This window comes from Podarcis filfolensis (genome assembly GCF_964270895.1).
Source record: "Podarcis filfolensis genome assembly, chromosome: 16".
Lineage (NCBI taxonomy): Eukaryota > Metazoa > Chordata > Lepidosauria > Squamata > Lacertidae > Podarcis > Podarcis filfolensis.
The window spans coordinates 6,934,280-6,948,423 of record NC_139620.1 but is presented as its reverse complement, the minus strand read 5'-3'; the positions used below and the strand labels follow the sequence as shown (position 1 = coordinate 6,948,423).

Here is a 14,144-nt window from a genome sequence, read left to right as displayed (position 1 = left end):
ATATATATGGGGGCTGTTCTTTTTAGATGTAGGGCTGTAGCCAGCTAAGTTCTACTCAGTGTAGACCTATTGGAAATAATGTATCTAAGATAGACATGCCCGCCCCCCCATGCCTAGGAGTGAAACCTAGGAATGAGTAAAAGAAATGAAAAATGAACAGAACCCAAAATATAATTATGATGCAGATAGGTAGCGTTTATTGTAGTGGAAAGAGGAGATCATGAAAGCATTTCTTAGGTGAGCGGCTTCAAATAGGTTGACAATCCTTTCAGCCACAAAAGTGTTAAATGACAAAGTGACAGATGAATTTGTAATTGACACAAGGCAAAGGTACACAGGGGAAGGAAGAGATTCTCAGGGAACTGGAAGCATCAGAACTCTTGCAGGCCTGAAGGATATTCAGAGTGCCATCAATGAGTGATAGAAAGGCAACAGAAAGGATGCGCTAAAGAGAGATAGAAGGAAAGCTCAAAGAAGCATTGATCAGGGATGTGTAGGCGAGAGTGTCAGAGATGCTGAGCAACCTTTTGATCCAATCCATTCTGGTTTGTCTGGATGGAGAAGGCTCAGCATTCCTGACACCGTACAATCATAGAATTGTAGAGTTGGATGGGACCACAAGGGCCATCAAGTCCAACCCTCTGCAATGCAGGAATCTCAACTACAGCATCCATGACAAATGGCCATTAGACATTGATCCATGGTGTGCATTTCAGGTACCATTCCCCACACCCCGTTCCTGTGGGGGATCAAAATCCCATTCGAAAGAGAGACAAGCTCATCTTCGTCTCAGTATAGGAACTGTCGCTGGACGAGAAGGGAGATTGTAAGCAAAAGAATTTGGTTGCATCAGTGAAGGCAGCTGCATTGCTGATGAAGGAGCAAGCATGCTAGCCTGAGTTATCTGGGCAGGGGTGGGGTTGGGGAGAGTCGTGTTTGTTGCCTCTTTCATAACATCAATCTCCATGTCCACCCACAGTGTCTTCGGCCTAAGTGTTCCGTCGGCTTCCTGCGTTATTACTTCAATAGGCATGCTGCATTTCATAATGGGTGTCATTACAGCTGTAGTCATCGTAGAACAACTGGTGTGAATCTGGAAAAAAATAACATGGAAGTGTTTAAGATGGTGTACACTAATGTCTACTCGGATTCTGTTTTAATTACAAATTTTGCATCAATAAATACTATGAGCGATCTTTTCTGAAAGTGGTGTCCAGTTACATCACAGTAAATGGTAAAATATAGCAAGCAGATAGATTTTTAGCAAGGGGGTATATAGACATAAAAAAACCAAAAAACCCCTTAACCTCCCAACTTTTTCTCCCTTTTTGTGGGGAGAATGAGGTCTTTGTTCCTCACACACCTGCATGGCAACAGCATGAGGCGAGTCAAAACTACAAATTTGAGGAGGGGGGGTATACAAGTTCAAAGAGTGACCTTAGGTGGTCCTTGGTTACTTTGTTAAAGGCTTACTCAGATTAAAAAAACTCTCCTGCATAGTCGTACCTTGGAAGTCGAACAGAATCCATTCCGGAAGTCCGTTCGACTTCATAAACGTTCAGAAACCAATGCGCGGCTTCTGATGGGATACAGGAAGCTCCTGCAGCCAATCGGAAGCCACGGAAGCCCCATTGGATGTTCGGCTTCCAAAAATAGTTCGCAAACAGGGACAGTCACTTCCGGGTTTTCGGCGTTCGGGAACCAAAACCTTTGATAACTATGCTGTTTGAAAACCAAGGTACGACTGTATTACCCTTGGTATGTGAATAGAGTGAATCCTCATTCCTCATCATGCACTTTGTGTCCCTGGATTAGACACCAAATCTATGAGGCAAATGTGAAAGCTTGCAATTTTCTAATTACCCTGTGCCTCAAAAATAAAATAAAAAAATGTCTAGTAGCACCTTAGAGACCAACTAAGTTTGTTCTGGGTATAACCTTTTGTGTGCATGGGCGCTTCTTCAGATACTTTGAAACAGAAGTCACCAAACCTTAACGGTGTCTCAGAAAAATTTTACACATCACTTGGGAAGACAGGCGAACTAATATCAGTGTACTGGAAGAAGCAAAGATCACGAGTGTTGAAGCAAGGATTCTTCAACATCAACTTCGTTGGACTGGTCATGTTATGTGGATGCCTGATGATCGTCTTCCAAAGCAACTACTCTATTCCGAACATAAAAATGGAAAGTGTAATGCTGGTGGTCAACAAAAGAAGTTGAAAGACTGTCTCAAGGCAAATCTTAAAAAAATGTAGTATAAACACTGGCAACTGGCCTGCGAGCACTCCAGTTGGAGAACAGCCTTTACCAAAGGTGTCATGGGCTCTGAAGACACTCGAACTCAGGACGCAAGGGAGAAAAGTGTGAAGAGGAAGGCCCCCTTGGCAAATCCACACCGTGATCAAATCCTGCCCAGAAACCAATGCCCCCACTGTGTAAGGACTTGTGGATCCAGAATTGGCCTCCACAGTCACTTAGGGACTCATTGTTAAAACCATATTAATGGAAGACAATCTTACTCGGCTATGAGTGATTACCAAAGAAGAAAGAAGATATATAGGGGAGACTCAATGGGTATGGTAAACCTGTTGACGACTGTTAATGACTGAAATAAGTCCTACAGGAAAATGCAAGGGATAGTATGCAGATGACCAAAAATAGCTCTAGCTGTTCCTTAATTTTTCAAAACACAATCCCTAGCGAATCTCCTCCACAGTCACAGAATGCCTCTGTGCCCTTTTCCTATTAAAGCTTTGATTTAAAGACAACTTACCAACAGCAGGAAAGGCTGAGCAACCGAAGTCAAGAGAAGCTGGAAGACTCTGGTGAGGAATACAGAAATGTCTGGAGCATTTATACCGTTTGCTTTTGGCTTCCACGCTTTGAGTCAGCATTGCTCTTTCCTAATGGGCACTTGGCACAAATGCCTAGAAATCTCACAAACATTTCTCTTTTAATGATTTACCCCACGGGGGAAGAGTGTAATCTCATTCAAGAGTTTATATTTCATTCTAGATTATTATAGTGCCTGGTTGGATGCCTTTGTTGGAAGAACATATCCTTGATTACTAATGCCACCTTGGCTGAACCCTTATGTTATTTGATTATACAAAAGGACGCAAAAAAAAAATATTTGCGTTTAAGGTCTACGTTTGGCCTCATTGAGGGGCAGTATTTAAATATGAGTAGGAAAACCAGAGTAGCCCGTGACATTGTTTTAGGAAAAAAAGCACTGGTGACATCCATTGTTTTCAGATTTTAAAATGCTCAGTTTTTTTATCAAATCTCAATGTTTTTGGGGTTTCATTTCCAAAAACAACAAGTATTGCCGGACTATTTTGAGTTGGGCGATGGTCTGCGCCTACAGATCTGTACACAGAATCTGTCGTCCATCCCGGTCATCTTCTTGTCTTTGCCTAACAGCAAAAGGTCCAATTTTTGCTTTTGCGGGAGGTCAGCGAGCCTCACCAGTAGGGGATCCATGATCTTACTACGTGCCTCTTCATAAGAGGGACATCTAAAGAACAAGTGTTCTGGGCTTCCTATCTCTCCCAATGGACAGGTGCAAAGTCTCTGAGCATAGGGGACTTTTCTAAAAGCTCCATCCAGGACCGGCGAGGGAAGAGCTGAGCTTCTGGCGAGTGTAAAGGCCCTTCTTGCAACCCTAGATACGAGAAAGAAGAGACATGCTGCCAGTGCGGCTATATCTCTCTCAATTTCTCCAATTCTATAGTCGGGGCACCTTGCACAGTCCTGCTGTCTCTTGGTGTCTAATATACTTTGCCTGACCATAGCTTTTGCCTGGCCCGAGCCCAGACTTAGAAGGGCTTGAGGGGCAAAACCCAGTTTCCAGAGGGTGTTCAGGACTGCAGTTTGCCAGCCCGACTGGAATTGGTCACAGAGGATCAATGGGGCTATCCCTCGGGAGAGCAGGTTCAATGTCAGCCATTTGCAGATTGATGTTAGGCAGATGCTAGCCTCCACTCTCATCATCCCCATTTCCAATCTAACCCATGCGTTTGAGACACATCTGGGGACTTGGAGGAGAGCTCTAAGAAGTCTAGATTGAACTCTCTCAAGTGGGGAGAAAGCAGAGGAAGGCGGGCCCAAAAAGGAACCATAGAGGAGTTGTGCCAAAGTTTTGGCCTTGTATAATTTTAGAGCTGCGGGGACGAAGAAGCCCCCTTGTGGTCTGAAGAATTTAAGGATACAATTTGCGTTTCCCCCCGCTGAACTCCCAATGTTTATGTGTAGTTTGTTGGTTCCTAAGGCCTATACCACCATTCCTAGATACTTGTAGTTTGTGACTTGTTCTAGTTTATGGCCTTGGAGTTCCCAGCTTCTAAGCTTTGGTTTTATCCCAAAAGCAAGTATCTTGGTCTTTTGATAGTTGATTTTGAGACATTCAGATTCACAGTATGTTGTGAGCTTTCTTAGTGCTCTTTTGAGTCCAATGGGGGTTCTAGATAGAATTACCGCATCATCGGCATATAGCAGGACCGAAATATGCCGATTTGCAAGCTTCGGCGGGTGGAGTTCTGAGTCATTGAGTGCAGATACTAAGTTATTTAGATAGAAATTAAATAGTAGAGGGGCCAATAGGCACCCTTGCCTGACTCATTTGAAGGTTTTAATAGGGTTCGTTAGGTGTCCTAGGCAGCTGCACCTGACTCTAAGAGCCGTGTTTGCGTGCAGTCCCTGAATTAAGAGCAGAGGCCTTCTATCTATATTGGTACCCTGTAGTCTGTTCCAGAGTCTGGTTCTGGAGACTGTATCAAATGCTTCTTTTAGGTTGACGAAGGCAGCATATAGTGAGGCCTGCCCTCCTGATTTGTAGTTGTCGATAAGATGTTGTAACGTTAGACAATGATCTATCGTGGACCTTCTGGGTCTGAAGCCCACTTGTTCTCTTGCCAGGATATCTTCATTTTCTAGACATTCTGTAAACTTATTAAGGAGATGCTTTGAGTAGAGTTTACTAATCACACTTAATAAGCTAATCGGCCTATAATTTGCTGGGCCAATGAGTATTCTCATCTGCAATGTTCCTTGTAGTTTGCTTGATATATGCCTCTCTTGATATCTGCTATTGTTTAGCCTGGTATATGTTTTCCATATAAATAATTTCTAAGAGATCATAATTACACACACACAGTAACAGCTACAAAGAAGATGGTAGACTTGTCCCTTCCCCTATGTTTTCAATGTTTTTGTTAATATAGGCAGTTGGGATTTTTTATCTTGAAAGTCTGAGAAAAAAGGGAAAGAAGGAGGCTTCTCTAATCATCTCCTTTATCTTCCAGCTTCCTCAAGAGCTAGTGGTAGTCCCCATCTCTCCCCAACAAAAACAAGAAGAGACACTGAATACATATGCACATTGCACAGACATGGAATTGGATAGCACTGAGCTGGCAGATACCAGGCGTTCCTCTGCAATGTTTGCCACGATTCAGCAATGATTTTGGCCCTGAAACAGTCATGAGAAAAACAATAATGCTACAAACTAATTAAAAATAACACAGAGCCTCCCACAATGAGGTAGAATGTAAAATGTACATGTAACTTGGTTCGGATTGGAAGGGAGCTTCTTGGATCAGATTCCATGGCAGTTCTGCAGGCTTCTGATTGCAGGCACGCTAATGAATGGATTACATTCAAAACAGGATGGATGCAACGCTCATATTCTTTTTTGCACTGTGACCCAATATGCTGAATAAAGAGACACATTCAGAAAGAAATAAACTCGAATCCACCAGTAATAAACTCAAATCCACCATATTCTCTAATCTTGGGAACTGCTACTCACGTGCGTACGCATACATGTGTATATATATATAAAGACACCAGTAATTTATGTAAATGGAAAATATAAAGAAGACAAAACATTAACAAATATCAGTGACAGACATCAGTATAAGTACAATAAAATAAAATAGATGGAAATAGCCTTCCTAATTGAATCAGGCGTTTGTCATGAGTCGGTGACTCATTTTGGGAAATATTTTAGTAGTAGCATACTTTTCAGCAACTAGTGAAATGTTCAAAATGGTAGAGCCTCTCAGACTTCAATGGGCAAAAGGGCTAGAAGATTTACACAAACACTGCACTTTGACGGGTGGAAATTCTGAACATACATTTGACTTCTGCTTTAATGGATGAGATTGAAGTTGGATCCAGATACAATGGAGGTCCTCACAATCTAGAAGTTTGTTTTGAGACCCACTTAAGATAGGGGAAATGAAACTATGGTCCTCCAGATGTTGTTGAACTCCAAAACCCCTCAGCTCCAACCAACATGGCCAATGGTCAGGGATGATGAGAATCATAGACAAAGAACATCTGAGAGACCACAGAGATCCCACCCGCATTTCATACTATCCAACTTTCCCAATTTCCCAGGTATTATGAAAGCCATCCCAGCTTCTCATTTGATCCTGGAATGTCCCTATTTTTCTCACCAGTGCTGCCACCACCAAGCTCAGGGAGGAGGAGGATCTGGCCCTTGTCCTGAGTGCTGGCGGAAACTGTGGCTACAAGGGAGCACCCCATGGCCTCTTTCCTTGGGCTGCTCATAGCAGCTGCTGGAGAGGAAGAAAGGAGCTACACCATATTCCAGGGCTCAGCAAACTTTTTCAGCAGGGGGCTGGTCCACTGTCCCTCAGACCTTGTGTGGGGCCGGACTATATTGGGGGGGGATGAGTGAATTCCTATGCCCCACAAATAACCCAGAGATGCATTTTAAATAAAAGCACACATTCTACTCATGTAAAAACACACTGATTCACAAACCGTACATGGGCCCAGTTTAGAAGGTGATTGGGCTGGATCTGGGCCCCAGGCCTTAGTTTGCCAACCCATGCCTTATACTATAAAGTGCTCAGAAAGACCGGTCATTATTAATTCCCACAGGGGGTCACTCAACAGTCAGCAATAAGTGGATTCATTGACATCCTTTTCTCTGGCCTCCACATTCATATAAGATAATAATAGTGGTCTATTTCTTCCCTGAATTCCCTGTTTTTAGGATTTCTGGAAACCTCTGGTTGGCTGCTGGGCTAGATGCACCTTTGCTTTGATCCAGCTGAGAATGTTCAGAAGAACAGCAGACCAGTGTGATTTGTACTTTGAAATTTTTGCCCTTTAATTCTTAGCCTTTTATGGATTTGGTAGCATAAATTTGTACCTTTCTATGCATTCTGAACATTGGATGAAGCAGCTTGAGTGCGCTTTATCATAATAGGTGGCAATGTGCTAAGCACTAAGTTCTACTCAGAGTAAAACCATTGAAATTAAAGGACCCAGGCTAGTCAACTTCATTAATGCCAGTGGAACTGCTCTGAGTAGGAGTAGCACTGGATGCACACCATGACCCAAATACCAAATCAAATTGGGCTTAATCATAAGGATCCAGGCATCAATTAAGTCAGGTTGAAATAGTTCAAGATGGATGCAGACCAGGTAGGACAGACTGGGTTCATCTGGGGCTGTTAAGAGTATCAGAATCAGACAGAACGTTGAAGCAGGAATTGGGCTGGATAACCCACAAAAGGCTGAGCCCTACCAAACTGCTGGCTGTGTCTTCCCAAGAGAAGGGGTGGCAGATGGATGCCTTTAGGTGTGGGGTACTCGTTTGGAGCATGAAGCCCTTTTCAGCCCAATGCTACCTGACCCTGCCTCTTGCCTGCTGCCCCACTGGTGAAGCAGTGCCCCACAGAAGAAGAAGAAGAAGAGTTTGGATTTGATATCCCACTTTATCACTACCCGAAGGAGTCTCAAAGCGGCTAACATCCTGCTTTCCCTTCCTCCCCCACCACAAACACTCTGTGAGGTGAGTGGGGCTGAGAGACTTCAGAGAAGTGTGACTAGCCCAAGGTCACCCAGCAGCTGCATGTGGAGGAGTGGAGATGCGAACCCGGTTCCCCAGATTACGAGTCTACCGCTCTTAACCACTACACCACACTGGCTCTCAATGTCTCCACTCAACAGCTGCTGAAAGGAGGCAATCATACTTGCCAGGTGCTTCTTCCCAAGCATGCCTTCCTTGGAGAGAAAAAAAAAAAAACACTTGTGAAAGATCACCCTGCAGAAATTAACCCCCATGGGGATTGGGGGAGAGAGACACCAGGTCTCCTTTCTGTCAGGAGCTAGCCGGCTGCCGGCTTGCTAACACAGCACACAAGACGTATTTAGCTTGAAGATTTATTGCGAATCAAGTCGTTAGCCACAACCGCTCCCGCCGAGCAGCCATGCATCAAATCAAGTTGACTCTTCTGAAGAGTACTTCCGGGACCTGCAGAATAGCCTGAAATTCTGACCCTTACTTTTCGTGGTTTGTTTTCTGTCTAAGACCGTCCCCATTCATCTAGTCTTGGGACTAATAGGGTCAGCAAACTCCCCTTCCGGTGAAGAACTACTCCCCCTCCTATGGGCCGAGAGTGACTGAGATTCTTGAGAGAGCTGGCTACCATCCAGCCCGCCCTTTCTGAGCTGATAAGCTGCATTCCTACCAACTCCCGAGAGAGGAGGGTTTGTATGCCCACTAGTTCCAGTTGTCTGAGAAATCTGCATGCGTCTCTGTTCTCCCTCTGTTTGACTGCTTTCTATCTCAGGCTGTACTTCCTGGCTTTGGCTTGGCGTGTTTGTGACACTTTGCCCTGCCTGCTTCCAGCTTCCAGCCATATGTTTAGCCTCATTAAACATTACCCCATGCCCCAACCAATTTGGGATAGGGATCCAGGATGCCATGGGTTGTCCCTAGTTTGGCCCAGAGTGAGTTGGGCTTAGTCCAAGGCAGATAGGGAATGTTGGTACAGAACAATTCATTAGGAACATCCATATTAGATTTTTGATCTTGATTGAATGTCATATAAGAAGTGGGGAAGCATGAAGCTGGGATAGCTCAGTTGGTAGAGCATGAGGCCCTTAATCTCAAGATTGTGGGTTCAAGCCCCACATTGGGCAAAAGATTTCTGCATTTGCAGGTGCTGTACTACATCCAGTCTAGATCACCCTTGTGATCCCTTCCAATGCTACAATTCTATGAATGAATAGTTATTTCATCCACATCACCCACAAAACCACATCTGTTTTGAGCAACCACCACTCCTCCTCAAACCTGAGTCTGATTCCCAGAGATAAGATAATGAAATGGAGACAATAGAACCACTACAGTGGTACCTCAGGTTACAGATGCTTCAGGTTAGAGACACTTCAGGTTACAGACTCTGCTAACCCAGAAATAGTACCTCGGGTTAAGAACTTTGCTTCAGGATGAGAACAGAAATTGTGCAGTGGCGGTGCGGTGGCAGCAGGAGGCCCCATTAGCTAAAGTGGTACCTCAGGTTAAGAACAGTTTTAGGTTAAGAACGGACCTCCAGAACGAATTAAGTTCTTAACCCGAGGTACCACTGTATTGTGATGCAGATAATTATATTGAAACACAGTGGTACCTTGGGTTACAGACGCTTCAGGTTACAGACTCCGCTAACCCAGAAATAGTACCTCGGGTTAAGAACTTTGCTTCAGGATGAGAACAGAAATCATGCAGCAGCGGCGTGGCGGCAGCTGGAGGCCCCATTAGCTAAAGTGGTGCTTCAGGTTAAGAACAGTTTCAGGTTAAGAACGGACCTCTGGAACAAATCAGGTTCTTAACCCGAGGTACCACTGTATTTCTAAGGTGAGCAGCTTCAAGAAGGCCAAGAAGGCTGAGTGGTAAAATAGCTCATTGAGGAATCATTTATTTCTGTTCGTTCACAGCTTCACGTTCTCGAGTCAGTCCAGAAGATCCAATTGTCATTTGCAGTCTCACTTCAATCCCTGTATACTTGTGGCATACAAAGGATGAACAGGTTAAATCAGATATGATAAACTGGGCAAAGGACTTAGGACATAACATACAAATGGCAGATTGGAAGAGACTATGGAGAACAGATTTGAAATTCACAGCATGTTGTACGCTCAAAGAAAATTATAGGAAAATGATGTACTGGTGGTATCTGACTCCTGCTAAGTTATCCAAAATGTATAGAACAAGCTCCAATATTTGTTGGAAGTGCAAAGAAAATGAGGGTACCTTTTATCATATGTGGTGGTCATGCGATATAAAGTCTTTGGGGGAATTTATATACAATGAATTGGAAAAAAATGTTTAAAATAACATTTGTCAAAAAGCTAGAAGCATTTCTATTAGGAATTACAGGTTCCAGTATCCCAAAAGACCAGAAAAGACTGTTTATGTGTGTGACAATGGCTGCAAGGATGCTACTAGCCCAAACATGGAAAGAACTAACAGTTCTGACCAAGGAAGAATGGCAAGCCAAACTGCTGGACTACGCTGAAATGGCAAAACTGTCTGGGAGACTCAGGAATCCAGAAGGTAACGACTTGAAAAAAGGATGGGGGAAATTTATAACTTACTTAGGAGACCATTGTAAACAAACAGAAACGTTAGCAGGACTCTAAAAATAACTTGTAAAGAAACAAAAAATACGGATAATTCAGAGAGATGGAAACTGTGGAGAACGTAGTGATATGTAGCTTTAGAAAGGCGATGGGGGGAAGTCACAAGAGCCAGAGAATCTCATATATGGATATGGTAAAAGTTTCCCCCCCTCTTTTTAGTATTTTGAATCTGTTATTGTAAAAACCAATCAAAAATATTTTTTAAAATCCCTGTATGCTTGCGATCATGTCTGTGACCTTTGGCTCTGTGGGAGTCCCATCAACCACCATCTCAAGAGGACTCCTTTCATTTGCTGCTGTGTCATTTGGGAAGACTCCCTGTTCCTGTCAATTGCGGTGTGGCATGATTTCTGCCTCCCCTTGATTAATACTTTGGAGGTGTAATAAAATAACACTAATAAGGTGGTGCTGGCTACGGTTGTAGTGGAGCGGCAATTGCCAAATGGAACAGTTGCCTGTTGCCTTTGCTGTACTGTTTGTACTTTCTACGTGCCGCCAGCCTCTCGGAGTATTGCAAAGATAATCTTTCACACATTTCGCTCCAGGGCACACGCGATACTTCTTCATTATTATTCATTACAGTTACAAGAGCCAGGCAAAGAATTGTGAATGTTTCCTTTGATCCTTTTGGCACCTACCCAACTAGTCGATTCATTAAGCATTAAAGGTTGGGTATTACTGAAACCTCAATCCAGCAGTCTTGTTGACTGTAATTAAAAAGGAATGCCATTTGGTCGGAGGCAGCAATGCTACTGAATATCAGTTTCTGGAAACTGCAGGAGGGGAGAGCCTTGTTGTGCTTGCGAATTTTGTGCAGGCATCTTGTTGTGAAAACAGGATACTGGACTAAGGTTACCAGATTTCTTTCAATGAATCCGGGGACACTTTAAATAAATAAAGACTACACGTTCGGGATGTTGATGCTGCAGCGATGGCGGTGGCAGAGAGGCAGCCGCTGCCCTGACCTCAACCACCACGTTTCCCCTTCCTCCGAGGCTTCTATCTCCTTTCTCCATGAGCCTGGGCAGCCCGAGTTGTTGGTTCTTTGGTGGTGCTGGGGAAGCGGTGCTCGGTAGGTCAGGCATGGAAGGCGGAGAAGGAGGGCCGAGAGTGGCGGTGACGGTGAGGCTCGGGCAGCGCGATGCCGCCCTTCCCATCAGAGCAGACCCAATCCCATTCCTACTTGTGTGCAAGCAGGAGGGGGCGGGGATCTCTCAGCTGTGAAGGGAGGCTTCATGCTGCCTATCAGAGCTTGCGTGCAAGCAGGAGGGGGCAAGGATCTCTTAATTAGGCAACGGGAAGCCTCCCTTCCCAGCTGAGGGATCCCATTAGTTGCTGGGGTCAGGGAAGGTGGACGCAGCCCGGAAGCTGCATCTTAGAGCCCCTGCACCACCATCATATGGGGACTTCTGAGCAGTTCCTGGAGCCAGCCAACTGTCCTGGGGACATTAGATGAAATCCGGGGACATTTCGGGGATGGAATTTGTCCGGGGACTTACATCAAAAGTTTGAACCAGATAGCATAAAAATAATCTGAGTTAGATTTTTCCTGGCTACCTTTCTAGTTGTCTCTGTGTGAGATATCCCAGACTCTACGAAACCAATAAGCAGTCAATGGAGTTAAGCAAATTTCCATTGACTGGCTATTGACATTCTTGCCGCTAATAATAAAAAGACCAGAGACTTATTCTGGGATTTGTATTGCTTTCTATTGAAAGCAAGGTCAAGGCTGGATCTGGTGCTAATGGTTGATCCGTGTTTTGAAATATAATGGTAAAAACCTTTATTCAAAAATTATATAAAACCTCACATACCCATTATATGTGCATATAAGTTCCTATAGTCTTTCAGTTCTACCAGCAAAGTGGAGAAATATTTGTATTGATTTTGGAAAGGCTTACTGGAAGCAAATACAACCTAAGTATGATTTTTAAAGTGGATTTTGAGAAGATACAGTTTTTAAAGAATCATTTACCAAAATCTGATCCCATTTATCCGACTTACATTCTTCAATTTGATATTTAAGGTCACCCTCCCAGGCTATCCTAAGACTTGGTGGAGAACCAATTGCCTGGCTTATTAGTAATTTGTAAATACTGGATACCAAGCCTTTAGAAATCAGAGATATAGGAACAATTAAGGATTCAAGAGTAGTTAGAGAATGCCAACAATCCCACTTATGGGCTAAAGATTTAGTAAATGCAGTTATTTGAAGTGTCTCGCAAGAGTAGTGCATGCTCTGGTTATCTTCCACTTGGACTACTGCAATGCGCTCTACATGGGGCTAGCTTTGAAGGTGACCCGGAAACTGCAATTAATCCAGAATGCGGCAGCTAGACTGGTGAGTGGGAGCATCCGCCGAGAACACATAACACCGGTCCTAAAAGACCTACATTGGCTCCCAGTATGTTTCCAATAACAATTCAAAGTGTAGGTGCTGACCTTTAAAGCCCTAAATGGCCTCTGTCCAGTATACCTGAAGGAGCATCTCCACCCTCATTGTTAAGTCCGGACACTTAGGTCCGGCTCTGGCGGTTCCCTCCCTGCGAGAAGCAAAATTACAGGGAACCAGGCAGAGGGCCTTCTCGGTGGTGGTGCCCACCCTGTGGAATGCCCTCCTATCAGATGTCAAGGAAATAAACAACTATCAGACTTTTAGAAGACATCTGAAAGCACCCACGATTTCCGGTGTCTGTACAGACACGATTTCTGGCATTTACACGGATGCCATATCCGGCACCGCAGAACCAAGTACCCGTGCCGCGCCACACCGAACCGAACTGCACTGCTTTAGCGTAGCGCGCAGGGACTTGCCGAGTGGCCGTTTCAGTTTGGGGGCAGCTCGTGGGCTGGCTAAATGACCCCTGTGGGCCGCTTGTGGCCCATAGGCCTTAGGTTGCTGACCCCTGCGAACACCACCACAAATGAATTAGCAGGAACTGAGAGAACTTCCAAAATGCTGCGTCCATCTCAAGCCTAGCATAACTGCACATGACTAAAACATCCTTCCGCCTCCAAGAGCTATTGGCAGTGGTGTCGATGCCGTTCAGGAGGCCCCGAGAAAGTACAAACAGTACAGTAAAGTGCAACAGGTAGCTGCCCATTTTGGCAGCCGCCAGACATTTCTCTGTGTAAGGATTGTAGCCATCATTGGCTCATTATTTTTAAATTAAGCCTCCAAAGCACTCACCTGGGGGTGGGGTGTATGTGAAAATTATTTCACACAGCAATTAACAAGAACAAAGTCTTTCCGAATGAGGCGGCATAACATCAGATGAAAGGTATCACTTTGGCATGTGGTTGAGGGAACTCCCACACGGCTAATGGTCAAAAACAGGGTTGTAAATATCCAGGGACTGCATGTAACAACTAGATCTTTAGGGCTGCCTCAGGACTCTGACCTTGTGAATCAAAGACTATAAAAGGATGTCATACACAGCTCTGTTCCAATAGCGTCTGTCAGCAATTTTTGTCTCCATCTTCGCAGATTCGGCTTCTTCGGCTGCTGGTGGTATGAACCCTATTTAACTGAATCTCTTGGGGGAAGAATGTCTCTCTTTGGAATGTGTTGTCATGCTTTTGCTTTCAGATGTTAATAGTTTGGACTTGTGTTTAAGTTGGGATTGTTGGGCTGCTTGAGACTGTTAGCATCTTGAGTTTCTGTGGGTAATTAGCTGAAAT

The 14,144-nt window shown here is 44.3% G+C and overlaps 3 long non-coding RNA genes across 3 annotated transcripts in view; 1 reads left to right on the top strand and 2 right to left on the bottom strand.

Annotated features, from left to right (window-relative positions):
- LOC310752045 overlaps positions 1–14,144 on the bottom strand; it is a 90,767-nt gene that overhangs the window by 12,358 nt on the left and 64,265 nt on the right. The gene's annotated exons all lie outside the window — the stretch shown is intronic.
- The window catches only part of LOC310751988, a 51,500-nt gene that overhangs the window by 32,888 nt on the left and 4,468 nt on the right, over positions 1–14,144 (top strand). Inside the window, exon 2 of the long non-coding RNA XR_014542759.1 lies at positions 13,903–13,974. This is a non-coding gene — a long non-coding RNA (uncharacterized lncRNA). The remainder of the gene's footprint in view (positions 1–13,902; positions 13,975–14,144) is intronic.
- On the bottom strand, positions 175–2,877 carry LOC310751994. The gene is made up of 2 exons (XR_014542768.1): positions 2,776–2,877; positions 175–1,093 (listed from the first exon to the last, which is right to left on the bottom strand). It is a non-coding gene; the product is annotated as an uncharacterized lncRNA (long non-coding RNA).